The sequence below is a fragment of the Anas acuta genome, chromosome Z (genome assembly GCF_963932015.1).
Source record: "Anas acuta chromosome Z, bAnaAcu1.1, whole genome shotgun sequence".
NCBI classification, from domain to species: Eukaryota; Metazoa; Chordata; class Aves; order Anseriformes; family Anatidae; genus Anas; species Anas acuta.
In genome coordinates, this window is record NC_089017.1 from 43753968 (window position 1) to 43770970 (window position 17003).

The 17003-nt window shown below is 44.7% G+C and overlaps 1 non-coding gene across 1 annotated transcript; it reads right to left on the reverse strand.

Moving 5' to 3' along the window:
- Positions 1–15836: 15836 nt before the first annotated feature.
- On the reverse strand, positions 15837–15909 carry TRNAK-CUU (transfer RNA lysine (anticodon CUU)). Its single transcript has one exon. It is a non-coding gene; the product is annotated as a tRNA-Lys (tRNA).
- Positions 15910–17003: the final 1094 nt, after the last annotated feature.

Genomic DNA, 17003 nt, shown 5'->3' on the forward strand with positions numbered 1-17003 from the left:
TCCCCACAGGCACCACGCTGTGCCCCTAAGCCTACTCGGGTCCATATTGAACCAGTCCCGGCCCCACACGCTCCTCACGGGGCCAGTGCTCCAGCCCCACCGCACCAGTGCTCTCCCCTGAACTCCTCCAGCTGGTGGACGCCTCTCCCGCCCGGGACCCCAAGGAGGACGCGATGCCCAGATGAGGCCTGATGGGTGCTAAGCAGAGGGGAACGCCCTGCTCCCCCCAGAGAGGGTCAGAATCAAGGAGATCCCCGAGGGCAAGCCAAGGGCTGCCTTGAGCCTGCTGCGGGGAGAATCAAGTGCCACAGCACTTGGCCGTCTGCTCTTGCAGGGCTCCAAGATCCCTGAGGCCTGATCCAAGGTGCATGGGCCTGGCCCTGGTCTTTGAGGGCTTCCTTCCCCTCCCTTGAGCACCATGGGGCCTGGCCTTGGGACCTCTTTCCACCACTTTGAGGGCTATGGGCCCTGTGCCCTGCTTTGAGCTCTGCAGAGAGGGGACGTACTTTCGCAGAGGCTCTGGGTCCTGAGGAGAGAGCATCCCATCGGGCTGAGCCTTCTGCATCTCTAGGCCCTCTGTGCCTTGCTTTGGCCGCCATGGGCTCATTTGGGAAGCCTGGCTGCATTTCACACTGCCAACGCTTTCTCTCCCAAGACTCCCCCATGTGTCCCTTCACAGGCTTGTGACCCTTGTGCTCTGGGCTGGGCCTGCTCAGATCTTGAAAACCTCCATGCTCAGGGACACCTCCGCCTGGCTGGACAACCCCCTCTGGTGCTCTGTGTGCCTCACGGGACTTTCCATTTTTCCTTAAATCCATCCTGAACCTCTCCAGTCCCAGCTGATGCTGCTTTTCTCTGCTCCTGTTGCCAGGCACTGCTGGGAAGAGCCTGTCCCCATCCCTGTCATCGTTTCTCCCAGGCACTAGGCAGTGCTGTCAGGTGCCCCTAAGCCTCCTCTGGTCCATGCTGAGCCAGCCCCAGCTGCACGCACCCTCCTCACAGGGCAAGTGCTCCAGCCCCACCGCACCAGTGCTCTCCCCTGAACCCCTCTGGCATGTTGATGTCTCTCCCACCTGGGACCCCAAGGAGGACAAGTGCTGAGCAGAGCAGATGACCCCAGAGAGGGGTGAAAGAAGGGAGAAAAACACTGAGAACAAGTCAAGGGCTGCATTTGGCTTGGCGTGGAAAGAAGCAGGGCAACTCAGAGAACTGGCCAGCAGAGCTGGAGGGTGGGGAGAGCTTGTGGGACTGTGTGGTGCTGCCTCAAAGGCAGGCGTGAGGTTTTATTGACTGGACACTGTTGTTGAATGGACTTGGAGATGTCTGCCGTGGCCAGGGTGAGCTGATGGTGCCCTGGGGAGACACGGCCAAGGCTGCAGACTGGTGGAGAACACCGATGCCGAGAAGAAGACAACCACTTTGTGGGGCAGAGTGGTAATGACATTGTGCTAGACACAGACAGGCAGGTGCCGGGGCCAGAGCCCTGCCAGAGCGAGCCCATTATGATGGCTCCGAGCGATGCACTGTGAGAGCCGTGAGCGACGCATTGTGACAGCGTGGCCCTGGCTGCTCATATGCGGGCGCAGAGTCCCACCGCGCCGGCTAGTGCCCGCACTCCGGCTGAGCGGTTCCGTGAGGTCTGGAGTGAGGAGCGAGGTTGGCCTTGGTGCTGGTGTCGTGCCCTGAGAGTTGCTGCAGTAGCTCTCAGTGCCCTTCCCAGAGCCATCGGAGCTTCTTCCACGGTCCTGCGTCGTTCGGGCCGTCGGGAGACCCAGGACGAGCGCTCAGAGCAGCAGAGGTGAGTACGGTGGGGACACCTTGACCTGGGCCCTGGGCAGCTGGAAGGGTTTCCTCCTTGAGGGAGCTGCACAGCTCTTGCAGCTGGCCCCGGCTCGGCCCATGCCCATGGCCTCTTGTCTGTCTTTTGCAGCGTGAGTCCTGCTGCTGCAGCGCCGGTGAGAGGGAGCGGCTCGTCATCGCCACTTCTCCCCAGCTCACCTCAGCAGGTGGAGAGCATGGCCACGGAGCTGGACGCCCGCTGTCCCATCTGTCTGGACAGCCAGGTGAACCCCAGCTACGTGCTGCCATGCCTCCACCGCTTCTGCTTCGCCTGCATCCAGCGGTGGGCTGAGAGCAAGCCCGAGTGCCCCCTCTGCAAGCGCAGGGTGAGCTCCATCGTGCACTCGGTGCGGGCGGACAACAGCTTCAAGGAGCTCGTCATCCCACCACCTGCGGAGGCACCGCTCGGCGCCCAGCAGGCAGACGCAGCTCCTGCCCAGCCAGCTGCCCGACCAGAGGCTGCAGGACCTGTGCCCTCAGCCTCTGTGGGCGGCCTCCACCCCTTCGCCTGGGCGTCCCTCTTCCGGCTCTACCCTGCTGTGCTCCAGCCCCTGCTGCCCTGGCTGCGTCACGAGCTGGGGCAGCTCCTCGGGGATGACGGCAGGGCAGCCTCAGAAGCGCAGCGCAACGTCATCTCAGGGCTGCGCTTCTTTGGCCTGGACGAGGGGGCCCTCGCCCTGCTGCTCAGGACCTCCCTGGGCAGGCAGACGGCCGGCTTCGTGCAGCGGCTCCTTGCCGCTGCCGTGCAGCGCTGCAGCGGGGAGGCCCGAAACATCCTGGGCCTGGGGGCCTCCCCAGCTGCCGCAGGACAGGAGGGCAGCCCTGCAGCAGTCCCCAGACACGCTGCCGCATCGCTGGGGACACCAGCAGCCGGCCCAGAGAGCTCCGGGGGAACCAACGCACAGGAGCTCTCTGGGACCTCAACTGCTGCCCTCCGCCGGGGACCCAGCCGCCGTCCATCCAGCCCGGTTCCTGAGCCTCAAAACCAACAAGCGGCAGCAGAGGAGCCGGAGGAGGCCGCGGCCGGTCCCTCCACTGCCGGCCAGGGTGGGGACCAAAGACGCAGGGGGCCCCGGCGAGCTGCCAAGAGGAGGGCCCCCACTTCCCAGGACTCTGCCCCACCCGCAAAGAGGCCACCCCACCGGCGACACTAGGACAGGGCCCCAGGAGCTGGCCTAGCTGCACATGGGGCACACGCCGGCAACCGGGGCGAACAGGAGGCTCACAGCAGTCTGAAGCTATTGGACAAAAGAAATAAAACTATGAAGGTTATCAAAAAAGGCTATCTTTGTATTGCTAACAACACGGTTGGCACTGCCGTCCCCACCCCTGCTGCCATCTGCCCCTCTTCCTACTGCTGTGCCCACCGCTTCCTCCCAGGGCTGTGGGGCCCGAAGGCTGATGGGGTCGGTCTGGTGGGATTGGGGCACGGCGATGCCGCCCCTTCCCAGCAGGGCTGGGGTTTTCGTCTCAGCGCTTCCTTCCCCAGGTGCCCGGCCCCACTGCTGTGCTTCCCCTGACAGTGCGTGTTGCCCAGCTGCAGGCCTGCAGCTCCGCAGAGCTGCTTCCAGGGTAAGGCTTCTCCCCACCAGGAGGGAGACACGGACATAGTGCAGAGAGTGCAGCAACGAGCCACAGAGATGGCAAAGGGCCTGGAGAGTCTCTTCCACAAAGAAGAGCTTGGAGAGCTGGAACTGTCCAGCTTGGAGAAGGGAAGGCTCAGGGAAGACCTCATCAGCATGTAGAAACACCAGAAGGACATGAGCAAAGAGCATAGATTCAGCTGTGCCCAGCTGTGCCCAGTGACAGGACAAGAGGCAATGGATACCAAGAGCAACACAGAAGGTTCTCCTGAGCATCAGGGTGCCCTTCTTCGCTGAGAGGGCTGACCACGGATGGGCACAGGTGTCCCAGTGTGGCTGTGGTGTCTGCTTCTTTGGAGCTGTTCTAAAGCCACCTGGAGATGGTCCTTGGCAACCTGGTCTGGGTGTCCCTGCTTGAACAGAGGACATTGACCAGAAGGCCTCAAGTAGTCCCTTCCAGCCTCAGCCATTCTGTCACTCTGTGGCTGCGGCACATTCCTGCAGAGCTGTTGAGTTTCCACTGGCTAAAAAAGATCTCCACCAGCAGCTGTCCCTGCCCAGAGCACTGGGGAGTGGGGCAGGCAGGCTGAGGTTGTATTCAATAGACACTCTTGTTGTATGGACTTGGAAATATCCAATTTTTGAAAGTTACAGAAAAAATCACAAGTGAGAGCAATTGACATTAATGTCAGCTCCTTTCATGGTGTAGTAGTTTTACTCTGTTGGGCAACCAAATTCAGCCACTACTTCTCTCTTTCTCTCCCTTCTCAAAATAAGAGGGGACGAAGAAGAAAGTAAGACAGAAAGAGAATAAAAAATATAAATAATAATAAAAAATATTAAAAATAGTGTCTAGCTGTTGGCTCTCATGGCAGCATACCTAACAACATACACATCTAACCCATGGCAACATACCTTCTACTATGAAGGAAATTAATCCTATCACAGCCGTAACTCAGATGCTCAACCCTACTTTTAGCAGTATGTCCAATGATGGACTGCCAGTGGAAGACATCGTGAGAGTGCCTCTTTTGCATGGGAATTCCTACTTCAGAACGAATTGTCACATCTTACCCTTTTGTTACAGTGCTTCTGATACTGCCATTTTAAAACCTTAGAGGTATATTACTTTTGCTTCTGTTTTTCCTTTTTTTACTTATATTTTTTTAAAGTTTTCTCCTATAAAAATGGCAAAAGTACTCACAGAAACCGACCTTTTCAATAACTCTATTTTTAGTGAGGTAACGGTGAAAAAGGAAAAAATTATGTGCTGTACGTATTTCTTCAAAAGTCACATACCAAACCGAGATACTATGTTTCTTTCTCTTTCTCATCAGCTTCTGTAAAACTTGAATGAAATGGTAAACTGAATAATAATTTAAGGTAATCTTGATTTTTTTTTTCTAAAAATGGAATGTTTTTAAATATTAGCTGAAATGTCACAATATCTGTAGCTTGAATCTTAAGGCCCTCTGTTGACTGTCTCATCAAAGAGATTTTCTTCCATTTATAGGTGCTTCCTTTGCAACTACTCATTCACAGTAGAATTCTAATGCAAAATGCTGCTGAAATTCAATGCCATACTCTTCCTTCCCGTTCAAAGCATGTCTGCATTTAATGACAGCATCTATGGAAGAGCTGGGAAATGCTGAGAGTCTGATATGTATTCCTGTAATTGGGGTATATCAGGGAGGGGCTGAGTCAATGTCTGTGCCAAACATGAAAAGATCCCACTACCAAACACCTGCAACAATGCACTAAAAAGGATTTAGAAGGCAGTCTTAAATGTCTTTCCTGCTGTCTTTCAGGTGAGATGCATGACTTCTAATTTAGGGATTCTCTGAGCTGGAGATGAACTTACAGAATAACAACTTCCTTACATGTCTCCCATGCAGACTGCTGTTCTTTCCTTTTAAATTTTCTTTTACATGTACTTTTGTATAAGCTATCTTCATACACTTCCAAAGCAGATGTTAAAGTGCTTTAGTAGTGTGAACTAAGGAAATGCAGCAAAAAATAACTAGGGGTTTGAATGTCTGAAATAGCATTGTATCAAGAAAGAGAGGAAGTTCTGACTGCAGATAGCAACAATACATTTGTCAAGACAGTAGTATTCCCTCTGAGACTGGAAATTCACTGACCTCCTCAAAATGCCACTCACGACTTTCTCTGAAATCATTCTAAAATGCTGGTTTTGTGCAATATTCAGCATAATAAACATCTCTGGGACTCTCTTGTTGGCCACTTGGCAGGTGACAGAGCTGCTGCTGACATTTTTGAACTTACACTTCTTGAACTTTTGTTGGTAATGATAGAGGAGTGAGATGTGATCAGGATGATACGTAAGTGAGAATAAACTGCCTTTGCAGCTTTGCTGGCAAGTAGCTGATTGGGCCAGCATGTGTTGGTTTTGATTGACTTAAAAAGCAGAAAAGTCTCAGAGATATCTCCTCCATGTACAACCTTTACAGAATAAAGGAAATGTACTTTACTGTTGAAAATAGCCATAAATCAGCATCTGCTTCTTGTAAACTCAGCATAACCCATATTTTCTTTTTTTGCTAAAAGGGACATTCAGAAGTTCTGAAAGTGTCAGATTTTCACATTAGCATCAAAAACAAACAAACAAACAAACAAAAAAAACCACACACACACAAACAAAACAAAACAAAACAAAACAATAAACACTTTCAGGCAACTACAGGAAGGAAAAATTGCAAACAGTGGAGAAAGAGCTCTAAGAGGGCAAAAAAAGTTGGTGGCTGATGTAGCAGAGGTCCCAAACAGCAGAGAGAGGGATGAGGTAGTCCTGTACACAGCAGTTGTGAGAGTTCCCTTGCAAAGGTGATGATGACTTTTTGGATGCTGGATGAAACAACATCAACATTCAAAGATTCTGCAAGGGCTGGAGCTAAACTTTCAGAAAGAGAGCTCTGCCTTTAGAATTGCTACGGAAGTGAAATTGGATGATGTATCTACAGTGTCTTTATGAAGCCAAAAGTTCTGTTTCCCTCTTTATTACCAGGATAAGCATTTTGTGCTGCTAAGTGTTTCCTCTGTTTTGATTAATGGAACTTCATCATGTTTCTCTGTTAACCAGAAAAGGGATATCAACATTGCTAACTCCAGGTAGCAATTTCAGGTGACATTTCAGTTTCAGCTAGACATTTTCAGGCAGTCTGTGGTAGACTGATTTGATTGCTTAGTAATGGTCTCTGTATTTCTGTTTCTTTCTACCTACAAAAGGAGGTAACAGCACATAAATACTTTTCTAATACAACTTTTCTTAGGATGAAGGCCTACAATTGCTTGGATTGTATTTGTGTACTTGAGTAGTCCACCTCTGTGAAAAAGAGAGAAAGTAGTCATCAGGGAACCTCTCCTTTAAAAACTGGTTCTTTTCACTAGCATAAAGAAGCTTAAACAAGTGAATGGATTCTACTAACCTCATCAAAACAACAAACAAACAAAAAAACAACAACAAACAAACAAAAACAAACAAAAACAAACAAAAGCAACCAATCAATCAAACAAACAAAAGACAAGACAAATTTGACTAGGAAAATAGACATATGATGAGTGGTTTTGTTACAGTTTGTTCTTTAAAGAAAATAATCTGTCCATTGCTAAAACTGTGATATTCTTACATAGAAAAAAAAATGGAATGTGCTTTCCAGATTCTATTGTAGAGCTTCATTCATTCCAGTACATAGTGTTAGTGAGGGTTTCAAATCATAGTTACACGGTTACACTTTTTTTTTTTTTTTTAACCTCTTGGATCTCTAATACTGGATATACAGAAAGATCCTATGACCTATATGGGAACTATTTAAAACTATAAAAAGTTATAGTTGCAAAATAGATTTTTGTAAGAAAGTAATGGCTTAAAAAACTTAGATGAAATAATGGGATGTCCGCTTTTTAACCCAGAAGTGTGCAATCTCTGATGTACTAACAAAAAGTTTCATAAATGTTATTAGAAAAATTAATTACTAAAAATGTTCACAGAGTACTGTTAAATACTCTGTGAATAGACTGTTCTGCTGCTATTATTTATCTCAGGGTTAAGTGCTATTCAAACAATTAAAGTTAAAGTATTTAAAAAATTATAAAATAAAGTAAATATTATAAAATAAAGTAAAAAAAATATAAAATAAAGTAAATTACAGTTAAAGTTAAAGTATTCAAACAATTAAATTCAAACAATTTAAAAGAAATATAGCAAAAAAAAAAAAAAAAAAAAGAACACTTTATTCTTTGATGTGTTGCCACTAGAGCAGGTTTGCAATTTGCAAACAACCCTGCAGATGGCCCATGGAGCAGGCTGGACAATTTGGTGTTTAAGAGCTAAGTACTGTCTGATACTGATCAGATCAACTCTGAGCACCTGAGCAAAGCAAAGCTAAGGTATTGAAATATTTGCATGGCACAGCCTATGAACTTGTGTAGCTTACTACTGCAAAAGTAGATAAAGGCAATGAGTTTGGATATGTTCTCAACCAGGGCTGCAGACAGGGTGATCCTCCTAAGGGATCACTTGACCTGTTGACCACTGCCAGGTAAATTTTTCACCCCAGTGGAATTCACAGACTTTTGTGTGTCCAGGATTTTCTTTTTTTTTTTTTTTTTTTTTTTTTTTTTCTTCAGAAGTTGTATCAATTTCCAAATGGATTTATTTATATTTATTTATTGAGAATCTTCCTTTTTTTTTTTTTTTTTTTTTTTTTTTCCAGCTTTCAGAGATTTTCAATTCTGGCTTTGCCTAGGAATATTTCTAGGATATGTGATTTTTCCTTGAGCAGAGTTTGTGTTAGTCTGTTAAAGTGTTTTTGAGTTGAAGAATGTATTACAGGAGCATAAAATACTAATGTAATGGTAATAGCAAGTTGGAATTTAATAGGGTAAGACCTAGCAGCTTTTCCTTTGTTATGTTAAAAGTGTTGCAGTATGAATATACTCTTTAGAAAGAATTCTCAGGTAATGAAAGCCCTAACAGTAATATCTGCCCATGTGCATTCCTGCTGGTATAATTCTGCTGACAGCTACCATGTGCAAATTTTTCACAGTCTGTAATTATCTCTACAGCTAAAGTAGCCTTGTGCTGGGCTGAATCTTGATCTTACAGCCATTTGGATCTGAGGCAGAATTTTCCTTTCAGCTTTACGAATAAAGTGGTCACGAACATATTAGTCTTGATTAGGTATTCTTTTTGCACTGGGATTATATTACAGTATCAAAATGAACTGCTATTAGAAGATGTGAGCTTTGTTTGGTAAAGGAAAAATATCTTTTAAGGCTTTACAAAGATAGTGTAAATCTATATCCATTGTAGGTATATGTGTTTTGAGCAAAGATGTTTTTAAAATATATTCACACACCACTATCTGAAAATGTGAAAGTGTTGGCACTTTTTAACTGACTCCTGCTGTTTTTTGTTTGTTTGTTTGTTTGTTTTCCTCTGTCTAGATCTCACAGATACATTCTGAGGCACTGCTGAAAAAAAAATAAATCAAGTCAACCTTAGTTGGGGTTTCATCTGACAAGTAGCTACACGGGCTTTAGTCACATGCGTAAATTTGTTCTTACTAAGTTTTCTGCGCCTGACACTTACCTGCTGAATTGGGTTATCCCATTAATACCTGCACAAAAGGACGGCTGCTTAGAAAAAAAAAATGCAAAGGCACTGAATGGCAGAGGAAGGGTTGAAAGACTATCACCATCTTTTCCCCTTCTCTCCTCTACAAGCATCACTCAGAAGAGTGACTGCAGCCTTGCTCATTGAACGGTTTGCAGCCATGTGGTTATACAACCCTCTCTTCCATCCTGCTTTGCTGGACCAATTACAAGCTTTTCAGCAATGTAAAAGTGGATCTGGACAAACCAAGAATGAATACAAAATAAACCCAAAAGCTATCTTAAAACAAGTATCTGGGACAAACGGCCAGATGAGAGCTCAGAAGCTAGGCTTACAGCTACTGATGCCACAGAGGAGAATGAAAAAGGCAGCTCTTGTTGTTGGGAGAGAATATGGTATCTTCCACTTTGATCCTCCTCCTGAATGTAGAGGCAGCAGTAACAACTATAACCAACCCCTCTGTGCAGGTGGGAGGCAGTGAATGAGGCTAAGCACAGCATATATTAGCCAGCTGTGCTGGATAAGGCAATAATCTATCTGGCTGAAGTAAGCAAAGAGGTCATTACTTCTTATGGAGGTGCACTGAAGCAGTATGTAATGCTTTTACTTGCCTGTGTAAAAGGTATTTTGTGGTTCTGCTGCAACTGAGCAAATAAAGAAACAGGCTCTCTCAAAATACTGGCATCTACTTTTACAAATTCCTGAAGTGTGCCTGCTCTGAATGATGGCTAAGAATGGAACTGTTTGTCTGTCTGTCTACCTATCTATCTGTCTGTTTATCTGTAAGTCAAGGAGTCCATTTAGGATTTTTGAAAGTTAATATAGCATTGATGATGTTCTGCATAATGAAATAATAATGTTAGCTGGATGGAGCGGTAAGCCAGAAGTTCCAAATGCTATGGCTGTGCAGCCGCAGCCTGTATGTGGGGAGAGCTGGCAGAGAACTGCATAAAAGCAGGTTTTAATGTGGGCACATACATTCCTTGTTTGAACATACATTGAGGTATCATAAATGTAAAGAGGTGTCATTCATAGTCTAGCTTATGGAAGGTGGATTCAGCTGGTGGATAATGAGCAAGGAAATCACAGATAGAAAAACATTTTTCCACTCAAAGCAAAAAAAAGGCAGTCTATATACCTCATCATTCATAGACTGAATGCATTTTGTGTTTTAGCAAAAGACACAATTGCTATTCTCTTATGAGGAGTGGAGTCTTTCCTTGTGTTTCTGAAAATCACATTGAAAATGGAACAACTGATAGAAAACAGCAGTAGACATTGCCAGGGCCATCCTTGTGAAGAAAAACAGTCAAGAACTCACACTGATGTCTGTACTATGTGTGTCATCAAATTAGGAAATCCAGAGTGCCTTTGAAGTCATTTTCTTTAGTGAGAAAATCAGTACTCAGTTCTTGAGGGATTCATTGTGATGACTTAGAGGTTTGAGATTCAGAGTTGCATTAAGGACACATTATATTACTTCAACCCCAAAGTGAGTATAACTGTAACTGACTTACTACATTTAATTACATAAAGAAGAACAAAAAGCCCATGCCTGTCATTCTAGGTTTAATCTTTTTTTTTTTTCCACTTTACCCTTCTGTATGCATGTCATCCTATCTCAAGCCCCACTTATTTTTATCATATTTAAATGTAGTCAGTTCTATTCCAACTGGAGAGTTTACTAGCTATCTGTTATTAATGTATTTTCTGATCTCAGCCAGCTGGCAGAGCAGACTCCTCTGATGTTTCTTAAAAAGTTCTTGAAGCAGCTTTGTGGACATGAAGGCTTTGTTTTTCAGAGCCTGATGATGATGATGCTGTAAATGTTTTTATATGTATTTGCATGTATGTGTGTGTGGCACTGTCTGGGGCCATAGCAATTTGAATCATTGTTATAGTTTCAAATAAATCCCTTCAGTTGCACTGCATAAAGCCACGTTGTGTTGGCGTGCAGCTAGGATTTGAATAGCTGTGGGTACCAGATCTGCCTCCCCTCCTCTGGCCACCTCCAGAAGAGAGACATATGAATGACAGACACATTGGTCAGCTCATGAACCACCACACACATAATGCAGCACATTACAGGAGACTGCCTTTGACTCTCAGGTGCTGCTAATCTGCTGAGCACCAGACCGCATAGCTCAGAAGCTAAGGCATGAGCCTCTCTGCCACTGCTGCAGTGTGTCATCAGCCTGGGAAAGTGGGGCATGCTGGCAGGTAGGCATGCCAGCTGCTGCCACTGACCCAGCTCACCCACCAAACACGTGTCCAGAACTCCACAGTGTGTCCTTCATGTTCAGCTTGCTCACATGAACAGCACTCTGCAGGCATTTCTGAGCTGGATATCTAAAATGGAGACAAAACACTGCTGTCTTTTTTTGTCTTCTCGATCTTAGTAGCATGTACATGTACTATCAGCACCTTTGGGAATATGGGGTATAGACGACATCATTTTCTAACGATGCTTGTCGTACCTTGCCTTTGGCTTCTTCCAGTGATTCTTACCTACTTTAAGATGCTGTAGGACTGGTTACATGCTTGCAGGGTGTTTGCTTTAGGTCCTAACATCCTTTAGATATGACATGAAAGAAATGAGTACCTTGCCTGCTTGCTGCATAGCTTTTGTACTGTAAAAAGTGGGAAAAAAAAGTACTCTCTTTCTAGCTCAAATTCAGCTATCCAGTGAAAAAAGATCAACTCACTGTATTAACAGCAACATTTTCCAGCTGAAGTCTCCCCGTGTTGTTATAGGAAATAGACCAGAGAAATGATGCTGTGTCCAGGAGAAGCATTTAGGATACTGTTGTGGTTTTACCTGGCAGGCAGCTGAGCACCACACAGCCATTCGCTCGCTTCCCCACAGTGGGATGAGGGACTGTCCCGGTTTCTGCTGAGACAGAGTTAATTTTCTTCGTAGCGGCTGCTATGTTGCCGTGTTTTGGATTTAGGAGAAGAATAATGTTGATAACACACTGAAGTGTGCAGTGCCAAGGACTTTTCAGCTTCTGGTGCTGCCCTGCCTGTGAGGAGGCTGGAGGTGCACAAGGAGCTGGGAGGGAGCACAGCAGCCAGGACAGCTGACCCAAGCTGGCCATAGATTGGGCCAGCTACCAACACATGACATTATGTGTTATTAGCTATATTTTCGTTTCATTTTCCCTTCCTATTAAACTGTCTTATCTCAATCTACAATTTTTACTTTTATTTTTTTTTCTGATTCTCTCCCCCATCCCACTGGGTGGAGTGAACAAGTGGCTGTGTGGTGCTTATCTGCCTGACAGTTAAACCACAACAGAGTGATCCCATCGGGTGGTCTGGGTGACCCACATACTCCACATAGCACCAGCTGCATGATGTGCAGAGAGGATCCTCCTGATGAACATCCGGCCCAGCACCGGGGTGCCAAGAGAAGCTCTGTTTCAGAGCTAACCACAGCCGAAGCAGCTTGAACCCCTTCATATGCTCTCAATATCTCTTTTTAGATTGTAGCGTAGTGGGCCTCAGATCCTGAGTCTGCATCCCTGACCTTGAGTCTCCCCAGGTGCTTTCTGCTCAGAGGCTCCAGGTGGGGCCATTCTCCTTGTCTGCAGTGTAGAGCACATTTTTGACATCCTGCCCTGTCCAGACAGGCACAAGTGCTACTGCATACGAACTATCTCCTGTGTAATTTTTTCAAAGACTTCTCACTTCTTAGGACCCCATTTGAAACTGTTTGAAGAGAGCATAAAATCTTTAACCAGGATTCTCTAATACTTAATGCTTACAGATTATAAAATATTGTTCACTTAATGAATAGGATGTTATTCTCATAAAAGTATAGTAACAGCAAAATGCACAGACTTGAGCATCTAATGCCTTCAGTCATTGTGATTTAGGGGGTTATGTAGACCTGTCAGAGCTCTCAGACCAGAGGCAACATCTGATCCAATTTATATTGCATCTAATGCACTGGTGATGCGGTATATAGTAAAGGAAATGACAAACAAAGTAATTTGGTGTATAGCATACTCAGTCTTTTTTTAGATCTTACAGCTTTTTAGGCAGAAGATGTCATACTGTAAAAGTGCTAATTTTTAGTTAATAAATCATGCTAAATTTCAGGATTTCTTCCAGATTACGTCTTAGTGAAGTGATAGATAAGAATGTAAATACAACTTGTCTCGGTAAATAAAGAGGGAAAATTAGTCTTGTGATTTGTAAATAAAACTATTGTTAATTTGAAATTTTAAAGGAAAAAAGGTGAAAAAATATGCATGGGAATGTTTTCAGATTTTGCAAACAACACAAATCTAGCCATATATTGGATAATTCTGCAGGTTTGGGAGCTGTATTGAAATTCTGTCAAGCAAGTCAATTATCTGCAGCCTCCAAAATAATAAAAGAGAACAGAAAAAACAATCAGCTGTGCCCTCCTCCAACACTGATGTAGACAAGATTCATATGTATGTGTACATCTGATCTGGAAACTGAACAGCTAGGGTAAAAGAGTCCTTCAGGACTAAAGATAAAAGCTGTGATAACACGTGGGGATCTGCAGTTGTTACCTCTGAAGTCTAGGGAAGCCCTTAGGTACTTATTGGTAGGTAGGTATAAACTAAGTCTCTGGTGTAGCTCAGCTACTGCATGAACAGATTCTTTGAATTCTGTTTGTTATGTGGTGTATTATATGTTATATGATTTTGTGTGTGACATATAATGGAATAGCTGATGTGAGATAGTCTTACTTAAGAAAATGGATGTGGGAGGAGATTAAATCATTCCTCCTTTGCATATGTACAGACAAGATTAAGTGGAAAGAGGTTTACCTTTGAACTACTGCCCAAATGTCAAGTATGGGGAGGCAGGTTTTGCAAAACGTGCTCCTCGTATATTAAGTAGAGATTTGTAGTTCATACTAAAAAGGATTTACGACTTCATGATAGGATACAGAAATGTGTTAGAGGTGGATATTGCTTTCAGTATTTGAGTTGAGGTTGTGTAAGAGACATTTTTATAGTGAATATCTGTATTGTGCTGTGATATTGGCTGTATCCTGAACACCTCAATTTCTTATGTCTTCTCTGTTTTACCCAGTAAATAGTTTGATGCATATGTATGTATATTTAAGTACATAACAACAGAAAGGTTTAATCCTTCACTATTCTCCAAACCAGCTTGACTGCTGGTATTTCAGATAATTAGAATCAACTGCAAAACCATGATTCATTTTTCTGTTACAGAATGTAGATTTATTTCAGAAAAATATTTAAGTATGATTTTGAAATGTAATAGTTTGTGAAATAAAGCACATTGTAGAATTGCAGAGAGATAACAAAATCAAATTTGCTATAAGGAGCCTCACGTCTTAGGCACCATCCTTTGAATGTTCACATATTGAGTAATTTTATGCACATATGAAATAGGATTGCTTCTGTGTGTAAAGTTAAGCCAGTGAACAGACCCTTAAACTATGATGGCTCTTTGAGAAAATTATATCTACAGCATAATTTGAAATGAGTATCACTTACAACTCATGAAATGTCGCTCAAAAATATCCTCTCATTCAGAAAAAGAAAAAAATAGAGAAAAAAAAAAAAAAAAGTAAGATCTGTTTGTTGCCCACTCAAAAAAATCTACTTCTCTTGATTTTCTTTCACCTGCTTGACATCTGCATGAGCTGGCTTCTACTGCTGAAGTCTGTATGACACTAGAAACATCGCTGTGTCCTAACTAGTATTGACAGGAAATGGTTTCCTGAGCTTTTCAGAATTTAATTTCAGCTGGAGGGCCCAGAGCTCTCCTTTTGTGCTTTCAGGGTGGTGCATTAAACACAGCAGAGCCAGCCAGCCAAAGGAGGTGATTCTCATGCTATATTTATCATTGGTGCAGCCTCACCTTGACTGTTACGTGCAGTTCTGGGCTCCACAATATAAAAAGGATGCTGGGGTCCTTCAAATCATCCAGAGGAGGTCAACAAAGCTTGTAAAAGGGCTGGAATGCGTCTTATGAGGAAAGGTTGATGACACTCAGGTTTGTCCAGTCTGGAGGAGGCCAAGAGGTGACCTGGTGGCTCTCTGCAACTCCCTCAGGAGGGGAAGGTGTACTGGGTCTGGCTGGAATGTTAACTTTCCCGGCAGCAGCCCATACAGTGCTGAACTCTGTACTTGTAGCTGGAACAGCAGTGTTACCACACCAGTGTTGTGTCTACTGCTGAGCAGTGCTCGCACAGCATTGGGCCTTTCTCTAACCCTCCTAAGGGGTGGGCAAAAAGTGAGGAGAGAAACATCACCAGGGCAGCTGGCCTAAACCAATCAAAGGGATATTCCATACCATGTGGTGTCACACTCAGCAATAAAAGGTGGAAACAGGAAGAAGAGGGGAGGGGTGGGCTCTCGTTGAGAAAACGTCGGTCCTCCTCTCGAACACCGGCTGCGTGCGTTGAGGCCTTGCTTCAAGGACGTGGTCAGTCATCGCTCATTTGTGGGAAGTAGAGACTAATTTCTTTCCTCTGCACTTCCATATAGCTTTCATTTATTTTGTTTGTTTGTTTTCCTCCCTTCTTTTTATTTTCCCTTTTCCCCTTTCCCTTTTTATTTCCCCTTAGTTAAATTGTTCAGTTCATGGTAGTCTTTATTTAATTATTATAATTATTTCCCTTTAATTAAATTATCCTTATCTCAACCCGTGAGTTGTTCTTTGCTTTACTTCTCCCCCTCCTCATCTAAAGGAGGGGGAGTGAGAGAGCGGTTGTGGGGTTTAGCTGCCCAGCACGGTAAAACCACCACAGTCCTTTTTGGCGCCCAACGTGGGGCTCGAACCCACGACCCTGGGATTAAGAGTCCCATGCTCTACCGACTGAGCTAGCCGGGCAAAGAACAACGCACTGTATGGGCTGCTGCCAGGAAAGTTAACATTCCAGCCAGACCCAGTACAGAAGGGCAGAAGGAGGTGCTGGCCTCTGCTCCCCGGGAACCCATGGCAGGATGCACAAGAATGGCACACAGCTGTGCCAGGGGAGGTTCAGACAGACAGCAGGAAAAATGTATTTACCTTAAGGGTGGTTAAGCACTGGAACAAGCTACCTAAAGAGGTTGTTGATGACCCCTGCCTGCCGGTGTTTTAGAAGTATTTGGATAATGCTCTCAATAGTATTGCAGAATCATAAAATCACTTAGTTTGTAAAAGACCATAAGATCGGCAAGTCCAACCACCACGTAACCGTACCAAGTCCACCCCTAAACCATGTCCCTCAGTGCCACATCCACACATCTCAAGTACCTCCTGGGATGGTGACTCTACCATTTCCCTGGCAGCCTGTTCCCATACCTTACCACTCTTTCCATGAATAAATTCTTTCTGACATTTAATCTAAATCTCCCCTGATGCAACCTGATGATGCATCATGCAACCATTTCCTTGTGTCCTATCACCTGTCACCTGTGAAAAGAGACCAACACCCAGCAGCCTTCTTTCATGAATTGTAGACTGCCAAGTAGACAGCTTGCAGTAAAACTGCTCAACCAGTACGAGACCCACCTAAGGAAATTTCTGTGTGGTACTAGGTGGTATTAGGATGCTAGGATGGCTATGGTATGATGAGTATCAGTGTATCTCTAGTACTAGAGACTTTTTTTTTTTTAAGCCCTCCTCTGTGAGTGAAATGCAACAATATTGTGTTTGTCTGTGCTGTGTAAAATTCATTTTTGTGTTGCTGTTGTTTGCAAAGGGACAAAAGGTACTTACAACAACAGTAGAAAATAAAATCTTAGATGTATGTTTGGGAATTTTATGTATTTGGACAAAGTATTTTAAAGGACCTCACCTTTGAGCAGAACTGTTCTCAGCAGGATCCCTTTCCTACGATTCCTCTGTTTCTCTGGATCAGATTGGGGTTTCCATCACAGGTGAGAAATCTGGCACAGAGCTGACCACCCAGAGATTACAAGGACTTTGTTGGCAAAAGG